The 16708-nt window shown below is 38.8% G+C and overlaps 1 protein-coding gene across 3 annotated transcripts in view; it reads right to left on the minus strand.

Annotated features, from left to right (window-relative positions):
- Positions 1 to 16708, minus strand: part of vaspb (vasodilator stimulated phosphoprotein b) — a 51735-nt gene that overhangs the window by 34492 nt on the left and 535 nt on the right. The window lies entirely within an intron of this gene.

Raw genomic sequence — 16708 nt, forward strand, 5'->3', positions numbered from 1 at the left:
GTTTCAGCCTTAAATAATTGAAAGGCTGCTATTTCATCAAAACGACAGAAGAACAACATGCTGAAACATTTGAACATAAAGCATGCAATAACTATAAATGAATGTCACGTTTTTAAAAGGAACTACGTCATCTGGCGTAAATATAACAAACACTAACACCGCCTATCATGTTGGCGCTATTTGTTGAATTGAAAGGAGTTTTTTCTCATTTAGAGGAGCCTGACGAAAGACAGATTCTGACTGGCTCCGAGGCAGGCACTGCTCGCTTCAAATCATGTCTGCCGCTAGACGAATGTCAGCAAGCAGTGACTAAGTTTGTGGTCAAAAGCTGCACCCATGTGCCAAAGTAGACCCTTCTTTTTTCGGTAGGTGAATGTTCAATTGTAGTCAAGAGAAAAGTTGCGCGTTTTCCTCCAACCAGATTTTGACTCAGTCATTAGTAAAACTAAAAAAAAAAGAATATCGTGGAAAAGTCCATTCATGTCAGCAATTCAACTTCAAATGTGGAGCTAACATGTGTTATTAACCCATTTAATGCAGAATCAGATATTTATTATAATCTTGATGATCTTGGTTTACAGTTTTTGAAACCCCATATTTGTTGAAATTTTAATTTCAAGGTATTTATAAGATGTAAATCATAATCATCAAAATTATACCAATAAGGCTCGACATATCTCACTTTGAATGTAATATGTATGTTACTAAATATTACATTAATGTGTAATTTTCTACATTGTTTTATTTTGTTAAATTCGACAGAATTTTTTTATTTGTAATATTGATTTTCAAAAAAGTTTTTTTTCTTCTATGCTACATATGTGCCTCTTAAAGGCTGGAATATATTCTCGCGTCACGCAACTTGCTTCCCCTCTGACAACGTCTTGTTTGATTAATAGTTCTTGCACGGGGAGGTGGCCTCAGACTTGTAATTCTCTTCCAAAACACTAAGGAGCAGTGTCTTCCAAATGAGCAACCGCAGCTGTTGTTGACTACATATTTACTTCCGGTGAAGAGTGAAAGGAAAGCACAACATTGACATCTTTGTCTACACTGGAACTAGGCCTGGGCAATATGGCCTAAAAATAAAATCTGATTTTTTCACAAAGAATTAGATTTACGAACTTTTCCGATTTATTTCATTACTTTTTAAAGAAACAATTGAATACAAATGACACAGATAATTAATAACAAATGCTTTGTTTTATGATCAAAAACTAGTAGATTGAAGTGACACTGCATACACTGCATGTTCATCTCAGCAAAATTATAATTTGACTAATGTTCTTTTCAGACCAAATAAATATTTTACTTCATATGAAATAATTTTAATAGAACTAAATTAAGAGCTTCCTGTGGTAAGGAAGACTTCTGTCTTGAATGGAATACTTACGGTAACAAGAATGTCGCATTACACATTGCATGCAAATAAATAATCTCCAAAATTTAGATTAATAAAGTGCAAACTTAAAACTTCTATAAAATACTTCTGTAAATAAAAATGTAGTATAATACATTGTATGCAAATAAATAATCAAGTAAAACATTTACATTTAGATTAGGGAATGCCGTTCCTTAATGGGGAAAGACGTTGTCTCTTTTATTCATGTTAGCATTTAAGCTAGCAAGCCAGCGTTAGTCCGTCTAAATTTATCAAAGTGCAGCTGTCAATCACAGTTTTTCGATCATTTAAATTTAAAGTAGTAATACCAAATGTTGTGAGTTTTACCGCTGTTTATCATTACATCTCTATCTGCGCTACTATATTTCTGCCAAAACTCCAATGTTTGATGACATAAATCAGATTGATTTGAAATTTATTTTTAGTCAACTAACCAGAAAATTGGCTACACAACTTTAGGGGACTAAAAAGCATGCAATTACATGAGCATTTTGGGCACAACCCATAAGGGACACAAGTTTAATTTACGTGTGAAAAAATACTTTTTTTGAGTAAGTTGGTTATATTATGTGTGAGACATGACGGGCCAGCCATCCATAAAAGTTAAAACAGTATCACACGGCAAATATAATAGCCAAAAGCCACCATTAAAAGAAAGGAAAAATAGCAACCACCACCAAGAAAAGCGGGACAATAGAAGGTTTTGTATGTCGTGGCAAAGCTTCTAATCCAAGTGGCAGGTCAGTATAATGGCCTATTTATGAGCATAAGAGGTGGGAGGACCAAGTGGGGTACACTGTTTCAGGAAAGAGGGGGGAGACAAATTCACAGATCGACAATGACGAGACTCACAAAGCTGTGTGTTACTACATTAGACACACTTATGCGCCCTAGTTTGAAGAATAACATGTACCTCCTCTCAATGCATGCATGGCATAATGCCATTACTTTTAATCCACCATAGTCAGAAATTCCCACAATTATCGTATTACCATATTGCTTAATGCTGTACAGTGCGGCTAGTTTGAGCAAAACTGAAATTTCCAGTTCTTTAACTGGGGGAATTTTGCCACACCATTCTGAGGCAATGTGGGATTTTGTGGCGTTTGCTACACTGACTGATATTTCGGATACATTTTTAACCTTTTGCCAGGCAAGCTGAAGATCAGATTTCAAAAACAAAACCTCACTGAGCAAATGAGGTTACAACAAGTGGAGACAAGAAAGAATTAGCACACCAGAACCTACTGTTATGGATGTTACACAACACTATGGCATGAACACACCGCTATTGCAGCAACAGCGGGTTACATCTTGTAAGGTTTAAATGGACATTCACAATAATGTTGCTAAATTTCCTAAATAACAGCTTCCGGCTTTTTGGGAAATCAGGGGAGATGGTTTGCGTCAAGGTTATGAAAACACTGAAAAAAAGAGTTGCCTGCAATGCAAGAAAAAAAACCTCAGACACAAAGTAGGCAGGAGGCTATTTTGCTGCTTTTAACATTGATCAATAAAAACACCAGGTTAAGAACGTTAATACAAACGCGGGCGGGGGAACAGTCTGCTATTGCTTCCGGCTTTTAAAGAGAGCACAGAGAACTCACTGAGATGTAAAACCTAAAAGCTGCCAACTTCAGACACAACATGGCTTGTAGACATTTTTTTTCGAAACCCAGTCGATGAGTCATGAGTGTAGGCTGGTATCACCTCGCTGACATTAACGCAGACACATGAAGACCATTGATCTACTTCCTGTGTCGCCGAACGCAGGCTTGATATGAGTCAGAATAAATATACACTTTGCTGAATAACAGGGAGGGACATAAGGGAGGATAAAAAAATCTGCAGAACTATTAACTGCTTTTTGTTGACAGTCATCATGACTGCATTTGGTCATTTAATTACATAAATGTCCGACAATAACATTTTGATTTGACGACTGACATATTTTTCCCATCGAAAAATCAAACTTCTATTAATAAAAACAGGCAGTAAAGTGTTTTGTGCAGTTTGTCATTGCACTGGCACGCAAAACATATTTAACAGAATTATAAGGTCACGCAAAACGTATATTTAAGCATTGCAAGCTGAATTTACAAAATACTGAGTAATGGCCGGCGACTACTGTTGCCTTTTAGTCTTTTATAGCTATTTTAAACAAAGCATGTGCGTAGTGTTTTGTGTTGAAGAGCTGAGGGATTTGGCTTTGTTGCCAGGTAGTTTATGGCAACTTTCAACAACAACAAGCAGCAGTACATAAAATTTACCATCTACTTGACTAAAATGCACAAAACTAGCAGAAAGTTGCAATGTTTCCCAGGAACACCCAGAGTTTCCCCTGTAACTTAACGCGGCACACCACCACGACAAAATCATAGCCCCCACAGCTTGAAAATACGTTTTTTTTTAACGTGAAACCAAATTAAAAAACAGAGCTGCCGAAACCGGCTGTTGTGATAAAGTAAGACGCACGCGATTGTCTGGAGCAGAATCCGCAGGTCTGCGATGTGGATGTAACTTTAATGTTTCCCAGAAATACATGCGGACAGCAATTTACAAAATGTGCAAATATGAAGAGGACTATGGCGGCTTTTAAGGAGAGAAAGTCCAACTGGAGCAGCAGCGTGGAGCAAGAATTGATTAACGTGGACCCCGACTTCAACAAGTTGAAAAACTTATTCGGGTGTTACCATTTAGTGGTCAATTGTACAGAATATGTACTGTACTGTGCAATCTACTAATAAAAGTCTCAATCAATCAAAAAAAGTCATGCTCGCTGCAGCTTGCTTTTCGCCGGGGGCTTCAAGGGACAGAAGTAAAGTCTCTAAACACGAGTGTAGTCTATAATAACACCAGAAAAAGATACTAAATTTGTTGTTAGTAATTTTTAATATAGACAAAAAGCAAAACGTCACTAGGAAATATATGTTAATACTAATTAATATTAACAAATATGCTTTTAAATGCATGTATACATTTTTTAGCCTTTTTAAAGAAAATTGTATATTTAAATTATGCAAATTATACGGTGATGTCATGTGACCACGCCCCCACCCTACCCCCTAACCACACCTCCACAGCCAGAGTTATTTAGGCAATCGAGTGGAAACCCTGCAGATTTGACGCTAGCGGTTCATTTTTACTCAAACACAATATAAATGGGGCCGTCTGTGAATGTAGCTTGTCGTAACAACTCTGTTCTGCTACGCTTCGTAACATACCTCTTACACACCTGGTCTGCCAGAGAACAAAAAGAAAACAGATCATTGATACCAAACAAAGTAGCTATATTTTCTCTCACAGGCAGCTATGTCTTGTTTGTGACATTAAAAAAATACAAAGAATTTACAGAAAAAAGTTCAATTGTATTTCTAACATATTTATTTTGCTTTTCGTGTGTTTAACTTTTGTCTGTCTCTTTTTAACTTTTGTCTGTCTCATAAGGTTATTCCTGTATCAAACAGTGTCCATTACTATCACATGCGTCATGGCATATTGTGCACAAACCACCCCGTATCCACTACCACAAATAGATTGCAGTCCTGTTGGAAACACTGAGTTGCGCTTTTAAAATACGGATATGGCAATATGTCATGTTATTTTTTTGGACAATACAATATAGATTTGAATGTCTTAATATTGATTTTAAAAAAAACTATTATTCATGCTTTTCCTGAATCATGTTTTGGGGGGTTTTGGGGCGATTGCAATTCAAGAAGGACTTCTGCACCTTTGCTTCACAAAGTATCACTGTACTAGGTTTGTGGTGAGCTAGACAAAAATTTAAAGTTGAGAAGGCTTTTTTTTTTTTTTTTTTACAATTAAGTGGCAACAAACTTGATCCCCTTTCCGTACCATTTGCAATAAATGGAAATGGCTCATTTGAATTACATACAGTACATTCTTTTGACTCCGTTTGTCCAATAATTTACTGTCATCTAGTGTACTTACATCACAGGGCCAACACAGATAGACAACATTCACGCTTGGTGGCGACTTGTCCAGGGTGTACCCCGCCTTCCGCCTGAATGCAGCTGAGATAGGCTCCAGGACACAGCACAACCCCAAAAAGGGACAAGCGGTAGAAAATGGATGGATGGATGGAAGGATAGTGTACTTACATACAGTACTTGTATTCCAGGCGTGATATGCCTAAGGCCCCGTTTACACTCAGCCGGATAAGGTTAGCCGGGGTAAATCCCAACTAACCTTATCCGTGTCCACACACAACAATGCCACCGTTTAAGACCCCCTCCTCCCTCCATCCGCTGGCGCAACGCGACCTAATAGGCATGTGCGGAAAATGCGCACGTCATAGTCATCTCCAGTGTTGCTTTGTGTGCAAGTTCTTAAATTTAACTTATCTGAACAATATCCAGTGTTGTGGTATTTCAATTAACTGGAATCCAGTGTGCTGTGGGGCCCTATTGTAGTGAATCACACCTGAGCCATCATAAATTAATCACATCTTTATTAGACACGTAAACAATGTGATAAAGAACATTTTACATCAATCAAACTAGGGATCTAGATATCTGGTCAGGACACTCCTCACTCTTTTGCCTTCACCTTCATTGTCCATTCGTTTTTGGTGACTTTATATACTCTGGACCTAGACGTTGAGTCCGCGACATACATGGCGGACTGATATAGTCTGCTTTGCCAGTCCAAAAGCATTCAATGTTTTCTGTAGTCTTCCCTCGACGGCCAGGTAATACAAAGCACACGCTACCTTTTTTTAAATCACATCCACGGTAGCCCGCATTCTCGTTGACTCTCCTTCGACAAATAGACAAAGTTTTTCGGTATGTAGAATGACAGCTGACCTGGACATTCGAAAGTTCTCTTGTGCGTCTGAGAAGTGTTGTATCCGAAATAGCTGCAATCGCTTTCTCTTAAGGTATTCATGTGTGATTTCCACAAGCGTCTGTACAGACAGAAGCAGAAACACGGGCATGTCTGAATGACTCGCCTTCATATTTCCAGTGGTTAGCTCCGAGTTACGAAACCGCTTTATTATGAAGCTGGCTGTGGCGTGTTCTTTCTGACGTCACTTCCTGTGTGGGCCGCGGTCTTTCTGGCCTCACTTCCTTTCCGAACTCAGTTTTGTAAACGATCAATGAGTCCATACAAAGCTAAGAGCCGGAGATTCAAGAAATACACGGCGCACTTACCCGTGTAAAAAAATGTCCGAGGAGGGGCACCTTAAACGATGGTTTAGTGTGGCTGAAATGGGGCTTAGGCTAAATAATTAGTCGTTTAAAGGCCTACTGAAACCCACTACTACCGACCACGCAGTCTGATAGTTTATATATCAATGATGAAATCTTAACATTATAACACATGCCAATACGGCCGGGTTAACTTATAAAGTGACATTTTAAATTTGCCGCTAAACTTCCGGTTCGAAACGCCTCTGAGGATAACGTATGCGCGTGACGTAGACCGGCGAACACGGGTATGCCTTCCACATTGAAGCCAATACGAAAAAGCTCTGTTTTCATTTCATAATTCCATATTATTCTGGACATCTGTGTTCGTGAATCTGTTGCAATCATGTTCCTTGCATTATGGAGAAGGAAGCTGAGCAAGCAAAGAAGAAAGTTGTCGGTGCGAAATGGACGTATTTTTCGAACGTAGTCAGCAACAACAGTACACAGCCGGCGCTTCTTTGTTTACATTCCCGAAAGATGCAGTCAAGATGGAAGAACTCGGATAACAGAGACTCTAACCAGGAGGACTTTTGACTTCGATACACAGACGCCTGTAGAGAACTGGGACAACACAGACTCTTACCAGGATTACTTTGATTTGGATGACAAAGACGCAGACGTGCTACTGTGAGTATGCAGCTTTGGCTTCTAAACATTTGATCGCTTGACCGTATGTGCGCAACTTTTTTTTGCGTATGTACGTAACTTTTTTAAAATATATAAGCTTTATGAACCTTGGGTTAGGTGAACGGTCTTTTGGGCTGAGTGATTGTGTGTGTTGATCAGGTGTTTGAATTGTATTGGCGTGTTCTATGGAGCTAGGAACTAGCAGAGGAGCTAGGAGCTAGCATAACAAACACGCAGGTGTTTTTATGCAGGATTAATTTGTGGCATATTAAATATAAGCCTGGTTGTGTTGTGGCTAATAGAGTATATATATGTCTTGTGTTTATTTACTGTTGTAGTCATTCCCAGCTGAATATCAGGTCACCCCCGGCTCTCACAGCATCTTCCCTATCTGAATAGCTTCAACTCCCCACTAGTCCTTCACTTGCACTTTACTCATCCACAAATCTTTCATCCTCGCTCAAATTAATGGGGAAATTGTCGCTTTCTCGGTCCGAATCTCTCTCACTTCATGCGGCCATCATTGTAAACAATAGGGAACTTTGCGTATATGTTCAACTGACTACGTCACGCTACTTCCGGTAGGGGCAAGCCTTTTTTTTATCAGATACCAAAAGTTGCAATCTTTATCGTCGTTGTTCTATACTAAATCCTTTCAGCAAAAATATGGCAATATCGCGAAATGATCAAGTATGACACATAGAATAGATCTGCTATCCCCGTTTAAATAAAAAAAATTCATTTCAGTAGGCCTTTAAGGGGTTATCCGGCTTAGTGTAGACATACCCTAATTTGGCCATTGTGGGCTAATTACCATGCCAGTCATAACCTCTGTCTGTGACTTTATATTTATAGCATGCAGACATAACAATGAATGCGTGGAAACGGCCAGAATTGTTCAGCAAAGGCAGCTGAAAGTTCAAAACATTCTGCTGCAAAGACATTAGCTCATTTTAAGAGAAATGGTTGCACGTTTGACCTGCCAGCTATAGTTGTGGGTCAACATTGACATTCCACAGGGAAGAATGACAAAGAACATGGAGCCGCATTCCAGTCCTCTCTTCAGAAAGGTACTATCAACAAGACAAGGCTGGTCGCAGGAAAAGCCAAAAGGACCAACGATTATTACATAAGTGAAAAACTGAGTACTGTCCAACAAACTGCAGGATCATAGTGAGAACATTGCAGGTACAGTACAATCTGAGATGTTATTTATCTTTCGCTTGTTTTCTACCAAGGAAGAGGGGGCAGACAAAGCAGCCCGAACTTCCACGTAAAAACGATTGGCAGCTGTGCTTTGGCACTAAGTCACAGGGTCTTAAGTCCACTATGCCAGACTGCTGTACAGATTTACATGGAACTAATAGCTCAGCACAATGCAAACCAGGCAAACCTACAGATGAGGTCAGGCAAACCCAATCAAAAAGCTTTACCAGACAAACCCATAAAGTGGATTAAAATATTCCATTACCTAACATAAGATACAAAAGTCAACCATATTATATATATCTTCAAAACCAGGTGTAGACTGGGTCTTATAGTGTTGCGTGCTAACTGACAAACCCTTCTCTTATCTCTTATTTACAGTCATGAGAACTAGATTTATGGCGCACTATGATCTGAATACTTTTACTGCTACAGTGGAAACAAAAGAGCACAATTTGTAGTTTAACCAATACTTACCGGAAAAATATATCAAAAGTTGGGAGTTCAAACCATCATTTGTGACATCATGCAAGATGTATGTAAATCTCTTGAGACATTAAGTTGGGGGCGGCACATTCTAAAAATACTGTCACAAAAAAAAAGTGGAATAAAAGAGCAAACGTGTTAAAGTTAAATTGTTTCCGCTAATAGAGCAAGCATGGAGGCTATTTTTTTTCCTTTAAAAAAACTATATATTGTATTGTTTTTAAAAATAAAAATATAAAAATGGCCCCCGCATCCTTTGATTTTCATTGTGCGGCTCTTTGTGAAAAATGTTTGGACAACCCCTGCATTAAGTGTTTTTTGATTTTCTTTGAAGACAACACAAAATGTCAGTAGTTAATCGTAAAGAAGAAACATGCTGAACCAGAAAAAGAGGTCTTAAAAAATGTGATAAGGTTATGGTTTTATTTTATATTGTATAACAGTTAACTTTTCTTACTACTTGTATGATAATTAGTAATGTCAAAATATTAGACATTTAATTATGGAGATTTTACTTTTATTAGGAATGGGGGCTATCCGATAAAGTGCTGATGCAAGCTTAATTCACAGATCGGAAATTGTGAATTACCATGAGCTATGTCTGTGCTATTTTGGGACTTACATACATAAATACATTCACATATATCATTATTGCCTACAGAAAGGAGATTAAACAATTAAATCAATAATATTGATAAAATCGATATCAACGTAAACAGAGCCCTGGCATCAGTAGTATTAGTATCCGCAAATATCCAAATTCAGGTATCAGGATCGGAATTAAAAAACAACAACAAGGGGATCAGCGCACCTTTAACTTTACTATTCAGTGATATTCAGTTATTGATTATAAGGGTGATTTGACTATGTTGTGGATGTCTTTAAGGAGTATTTCCACACTTCCACACACAAAGTCTATCTCTTGAGAGAGAAAAGTGACAACATATCAAGGCCAAGGCGAGTTTTTTTGGCTGACGCTGCCTTGTTGATGGCGGAGGCCTTGAAGGAATGACTTGATTTTAACCCCTTGCTGCAAACAAACCACACATATACTGATGATTTCTATGCACGTCCAATCTTTATCAAGAATAGCAGGTAAACAGCACAGGTGGTATATTTTTGTCAGTTATGAGACAGGTAAAAGACTATACACTGAAGTCGATAAAACCTTATCAAACGACTTACTCACAGGTCATAATTTGGCATAAACAACAAGGAAGCTTCTATTTTATGCATGAATTACACAGAAAATATACTAAGAAATAATGTCAAAGAGGAAAAAAAGAACATTTGACATGTGTTTAAAGGCCTACTGAAATGATTTTTTAAAATTTAAACGGGAATAGCAGATCCATTCTATGTGTCATACTTGATCATTTCGCGATATTGCCATATTTTTGCTGAAAGGATTTAGTAGAGAAAATCGACGATAAAGTTTGCAACTTTTGCTCGCTGATAAAAAAAAAAGCCTTGCCTGTACCGGAAGTAGCGTGACGTCACAGGAGCTAGTATTCCTCACAATTCCCCATTGTTTACAATGGAGCGAGAGAGATTCGGACCGAGAAAGTGATGATTACCCCATTAATTTGAGCGAGGATGAAAGATTCGTAGATGAGGAACGTTACAGTGAACGACTTGAGAGGCAGTGATGGACGTATCTTTTTTCGCTCTGACCGTAACTTAGGCACAAGCTGGCTCATTGGATTCCACACTCTCCTTTTTTTTATTGTGGATCACGGATTTGTATTTTAAACCACCTCGGATACTATATCCTCTTGAAAATGAGAGTCGAGAACGCGAAATGGACATTCAGTGCCTTTTATCTCCACGACAATACATCGGCGAAATGCTTTAGCTACGAGCTAACGTGATAGCATCGTGCTTTAACTGCATATAGAAACAAAAAAATAAACCCCTGACTGGAAGGATAGATAGAAAATCAACAATACTATTAAACCGTGGACATGTAAATACACGGTTAATGCTTTCCAGACTGGCGAAGGTTAACAATGCTGTGCTAACGACGCCATTGAAGCTAACTTAGCAACGGGACCTCACAGAGCTATGCTAAAAACATTAGCTCTCCACCTACGCCAGCCAGCCCTCATCTACTCATCAACACCCGTGCTCACCTGCGTTCCAGCGATCGGCAGAAGGACGAAGGACTTCACCTGATGCGTTTGGCGGCCCGGAGACGTAGGAAGTCAAGGTGAGGTCGGCGGCTAGCGCGGCTAGCGCTCCAACAAAGTCCTCCTGGTTGTGTTGCTGTAGTCCGCTGCTAATACACCGATCCCACCTACAACTGTCTTCTTTGCAGCCTTCATTGTTCATTAAACAAATTGCAAAAGATGTCCAGAATACTGTGGAATTATGAAATGAAAACAGAGCTTTTTGTATAGGATTCTACGGGTACCATAACTTCCGTTACTCTGACTTTGTCACGCGCATACGTCATCATACCGCGACGTTTCAGCCGAATATTTCCCGGGAAGTTTTAAATGTCACTTTATAAGTTAACCCGGCCGTATTGGCATGTGTTGCAATGTTAAGATTTCATCATTGATATATAAACTATCAGACTACGTGGTCGGTAGTAGTGGCTTTCAGTAGGCCTTTAATTGTATTTCTGGACTGTATAACTCAACATTTCAATAAACAAATGTTTTTCAAAAAATTATGTCATTGAATACTGAGAATAAAAATGCAAAAAAGGAGAAACTGTAAACATGTACAAAAATAAAATTTACATTTTAATCAGGGTTTCCCCTTAATGTAATTGAATGTGGCATACCACCACACCATGAAAAACTTTTAAACTTGAGAACAAATTAAAGTAATATAATTTGTTGTAAACCCTGGGAAAAAAATCATACAAAGTCCGCTATTTTTAACTTGTTACCAATATTATGATATCAAACTGCACACCTCCCGTGCAAACACTTTCGTGTCTGTGAGTCCGCATTTCCCCAGACACACAAAAACACTTCCTCATTCTCCGCCAATCACCTTTCAGGCACGGACGGTGTATTTGCAGACATGGGAAAAACTGACATCAAATCCAAACCACACAAACGTAAAACATTAACACCAGTTGGTCGTTACAGTATTAATTTATATATACAGCAGGGGTGGGCAATTAATTTTTACCGGGGGCCGCATGAGCAACCCGAGCACTGCTGGAGGGCCACACCGACAATATTTCAATTAAATTTTGCTCAAATTATTTTTGATATACCGTAAGATAGATAATAATAATATTTTCATTTAACCTAACTTATCTTTATACAAAAGCAGATGGCTTTTGATGGTTTTATTTTTAACACTTTCTTACACAACACTTCCTGATGTATATTACAATACAAAAATTTCAATTTCTGTCACTTCATCCTGCATCCTCTTTGTTGTGAACGTAGCACGCCTGTAAGGTGATTGGCGAAGAAGGAAGAAGCGTTGCTGTTGCGGAAATTAGGAGTGAGGATTGGTTTTCCTTTTGGAAAGAACGAGATAAGTTGAGCTGTGTTAGTATAGGTTGCTCAATAAAAGTTTAAAAAGAGCGTCAGACTTGGTGTGCACTTCTTCTGTACGCTACAATTGATGTCACAAGTGGGATGAAATGCCTCCCAGTTCGCCTTGCCATCAAACCTGGGAGTCTTCATTGAGGGCGGAATTCCCCCCGTGTCAAGCAGCGTGGCTGCACCTGTAAACGCTCTCTCTCTCTGTCTCTCTCTCTCTTTGCGACGAGCTCCTCACGTGGCACGTACCTCCCGATGACGTAGCACACAAACAGTGCAGTATGCGCAAAGTTTTACTTCTGACACCAATTGTAGCGTCCAGAAGAAGTGCACACGAAGTCTGACGCTCTTTTTAAACTTTTATTGAGCAAGCTATACTAACACAGCTCAACATATCTCGTTCCTTCCACACGCACGTCTCCTCACTTCTCATTTACGCAACTCAAGAAGACAACATCTACTTCAGCAGGTCGTTACACTATATTCTTTAAACACAGCAACGTGTGTACCACAAATAAGCACACAGCTTTACCTTTACTTGGCAGTCCATGTCTTTTTTAAAACACGCCATTCGTCATCAACTTTTCTCTTTTTAGCGTCTCGGGGATAACCGAGCATCACTTGTCGCTGTGCGCCTTCCCTCACAGGACATACGCACATATAACACTTTTCAAAATAAAAGCAGCACAGTTGTATTGCACGCACGACAAAGATGTTTTTTTTAAATTTATTTTGTATTTGTGATTGCCGCTGCGCGCACGAGCATACGTCCGCACGGAAGTAATACAAATAACGCTTTTCAAAACAAAAGCAGCACCGTTGTATTGCACACTCGAAATAGATACTTTTTTAAATTTATTTTGTAATTTATAATTGGCCTCACGCGGGCCGGACAGGGACGTACAAAGGGCCGGATGCGGCCCACGGGCCGCAGAATGCCCAGGTCTGATATACAGCCTATTATTTGACGAGCAAGTTTCACGTCATGCTCGCTTAAATCGCAGCTTTCGTCAGGGATATCGAGGGACAGAAGTAGTCTCTAAATACAAGTTAATTTTATAATGACACCAGAAAAAGATGCTAGATGTGTTCTTAGCTGCGTTCAATGAAAAGCTAAATAAAAGTCTCAAGACACTTGAAAAAATCTCCACAAAGTGCATTGTACAATAAGCAGTAACAATTTAAAACATGGCAAAACCATAAAAAAATATATGTTAATACTCATTAAAAATAACATATTTGTTTAGATGTATGTATACATTTTTAGAGCCTTTTTAAAGAAAAAAATATCACAGCAAATAATGCAAATTACTCAAAGAAGTCATGTGACCACGCCCATAAACACCCCGTTGCCACAGGGAAACCTTGACAATCATAAATGTAAAGCTGTGTTAAGATGAGGACTGTTGGGGTTCTTGTCAAGTTGCACTTCAGAAAATGTTTCGCAAATGAAGAAAGTACTGCAGATTTTTTTATTGATGGGTTTTTTCAATCCATCATCAATCAGAAGTGTTTTAAACAAATAATTATTTCAACCAATTTATTATATAGCAAGTTCGACAAAGGCTGTTATGTCTCAGTAACTGCGTAAAGTTTATCATTCCCTTGTTGAAATGATCACTTGTGTCTTGGAATATCATGCATGCCTTTTTTTTACTCGGTCAACACAGTTGATAAATATGTTATTTATTATTATTACATGACTTCATTCTTATTTATTTTTGGCATTTTTTCTTTTTTAGTGTGGCCTCAATACCTCTGTTTTCGCACGGCCACTTTAAAAAGTTCTCCCCTTTTTTTTACACTGTGTCGTTTATCGTACAACCAAACAGCGCATAACATACTAGTCTGTTATCCCGTGAACTTGAGTCCCAAACAAAAATATCTCAAGCTTTAGTCACTTACTCTATGTGCCATGGAGCCAAAGAAAGTTGCCAGTCCTAACGCTTTGATAAAGACGCGGCGAAACACGATGGAATTTGAGCATGAACTTGTTGCACAGCCCTTTTGCCTCTACGCTTTGCCAACAAGAGTCTTTAAAAACGGTAAGCATGTTGGTAAAGTTTCTTTAAACCATTTCATTAATTTTTATTTATGTACATCATCATGTATACTATGTATTTCATATTGTTTCCCAATCAACTAATTAACTGGGCTTTTATTTGGTTTAGTTGGCTGTCATTGTTTTGTACATTTGATTTCAAATACATGATCAAAATGTATTATATTTTATATATATATTCTATTATGTCTATAAGAAGCTATTTATAACCTACTCTATATCCTATTGTATTTCAATTATGTACATACTATATTTCTTGTGGTACGCCGTGGGGAAAATTTGGGGCCTCGGGTACTAATGGATCGTTCTATTAACCTCAGAAGTTGGAAGTTGGCGATGGTAATGGTGGCACAGCAGACTTATGAGCGTTCCAGTTACGAGGTCGGAAATCAAGATGGCCACATCCACGAAAGCTATTCCTGCGCTTGCCTGTTCTGAATATAAACAACTTATGCAAAAATATGCATTTCTTCTGCAACCTTCAAACAAGGTGGATGAAGAGCAAACACAAACACACTATTGCTAGCGATGTAGAACGTATAATTCACATGAACAAAATGTATTCATAAAGTAACATTGCCATATATGAACATTCAACAATACATTGTACAGTGTATGGCTGATTTAGTGCAACATAATAGTCAAAAGTGCTAGTAACGGATATTATAGACGCTTCTATTCTTGTTTACGATCAAAGCAGCAATCTTTGAAGCCAACGTGGGGGTGGTGAGGGCTCTTGGAGTAGGAAATCCAACCTCGAGGGGGGCGTTCCAGTTGAACGCTCCGACAAGAAACTCAGAAAATCCGACTTCCCAGACAATTGGAATGTACCATGAATTTTGTGCAATCTCACGAGTGCTGGTATGACAATCAAGTTCCTTAAATCATCATAAAACGTGTTAGGTGCCTAGAACCGGTCAAGTGGATTTACATGATTTCTTACCGGGTAGAAAATGTTTCAGTTTTCATACGTTTTATTTTCATTTTGGCCTTTTGGACCGAATACTAACGAAAACCAAAGCGCCGCAATACTTTGAAAATAACCACCAAAGCGATACAATCCCAATCTGGATCAAAACAAAACTGTCTAAACGCTTTTATAGTTTATGCATTATTTACGAAGACGTCTCCTGAGCTACACCAACATTGTACGTCTTCTGTCTTGGGCCAATGCCCCACCCATGCAGAAAGTCTAATGGAATTTCTGCATGATAAACATTGATCTGTGGTACCCGTGAGTGTATGACACACCAATGCAATCTACATCAAAGACCGAAAAACAGGTATAAACAAAGACATTTGCTGTTGTGTGCCTAATGCATATCTACCTTCTTTTATAGTATATTTATAGTACCTCTGTGTTATCAAAGTTATAAAGAATAAATATGTCTATTAGCAAATAGAAAAAAGGGGGACCAAACCCTGCGCCAAGATACATTGCTACAGATGTGCAATGGCAAGACTTTGAGAGATAAATAACTAGTCACACAGGTTGTCAACCCTGCACAAGCTGGTAGCACACAATCAAAAAAAAAACATCCAGTTATGCTTGCAAACAAAAGTGTCGTCACTTTTGTTGTGGAGCAAGCACGACTCGCTGCTCTACAACCAAAAGAACAAGAAACTAGGAAATCAGTGCTTAAAGTGAGGAGTGGTGGTTTTCAAAGCATGTAATTTCCAAGTGCACACAGGCTGTGACAGGATGTGGAATTTGAGGACACGGAGCAATTCTGCTGCTGCAAGACGAATACTGTACTATTAAAATGATGCCTTGTCCCCCCCCAATGTGTGGCATTGACATAAAAGACTTATAGTGTGCATTTAAGCCAATTGCTGAGCCTGCAGGTTTAGACAAGACTCCTGCTCTATAAATGACCCCGAGTTGTGATTCCACCACACTATTGCTGCCGAAAAAGAGGTCAAATAGATGCATGGGGCACATTCAAAAAACAGCAGAATGTTGATTTGACCTGTTCAACTATTTGGGAATAGCTTTGCAAAGAGTGAACAGGTAGCAACGGGCTGTCATAACGATTACTCACACACTTCCTGATATTCACACGCAACGGTCACAAAAAAGAGCTTAAAAAGCAGGTTATGAAAGCAAGAGGTGTCGGTGTTGACTGCTCTTTCTACCGTTGACAAAAGGCGCTGTTTAAAAACATGGCGAACGGTAACCCGGCGCCTTTGTTCAAAC

This window comes from Entelurus aequoreus, linkage group LG10 (assembly GCF_033978785.1).
Source record: "Entelurus aequoreus isolate RoL-2023_Sb linkage group LG10, RoL_Eaeq_v1.1, whole genome shotgun sequence".
Taxonomy (NCBI): domain Eukaryota; kingdom Metazoa; phylum Chordata; class Actinopteri; order Syngnathiformes; family Syngnathidae; genus Entelurus; species Entelurus aequoreus.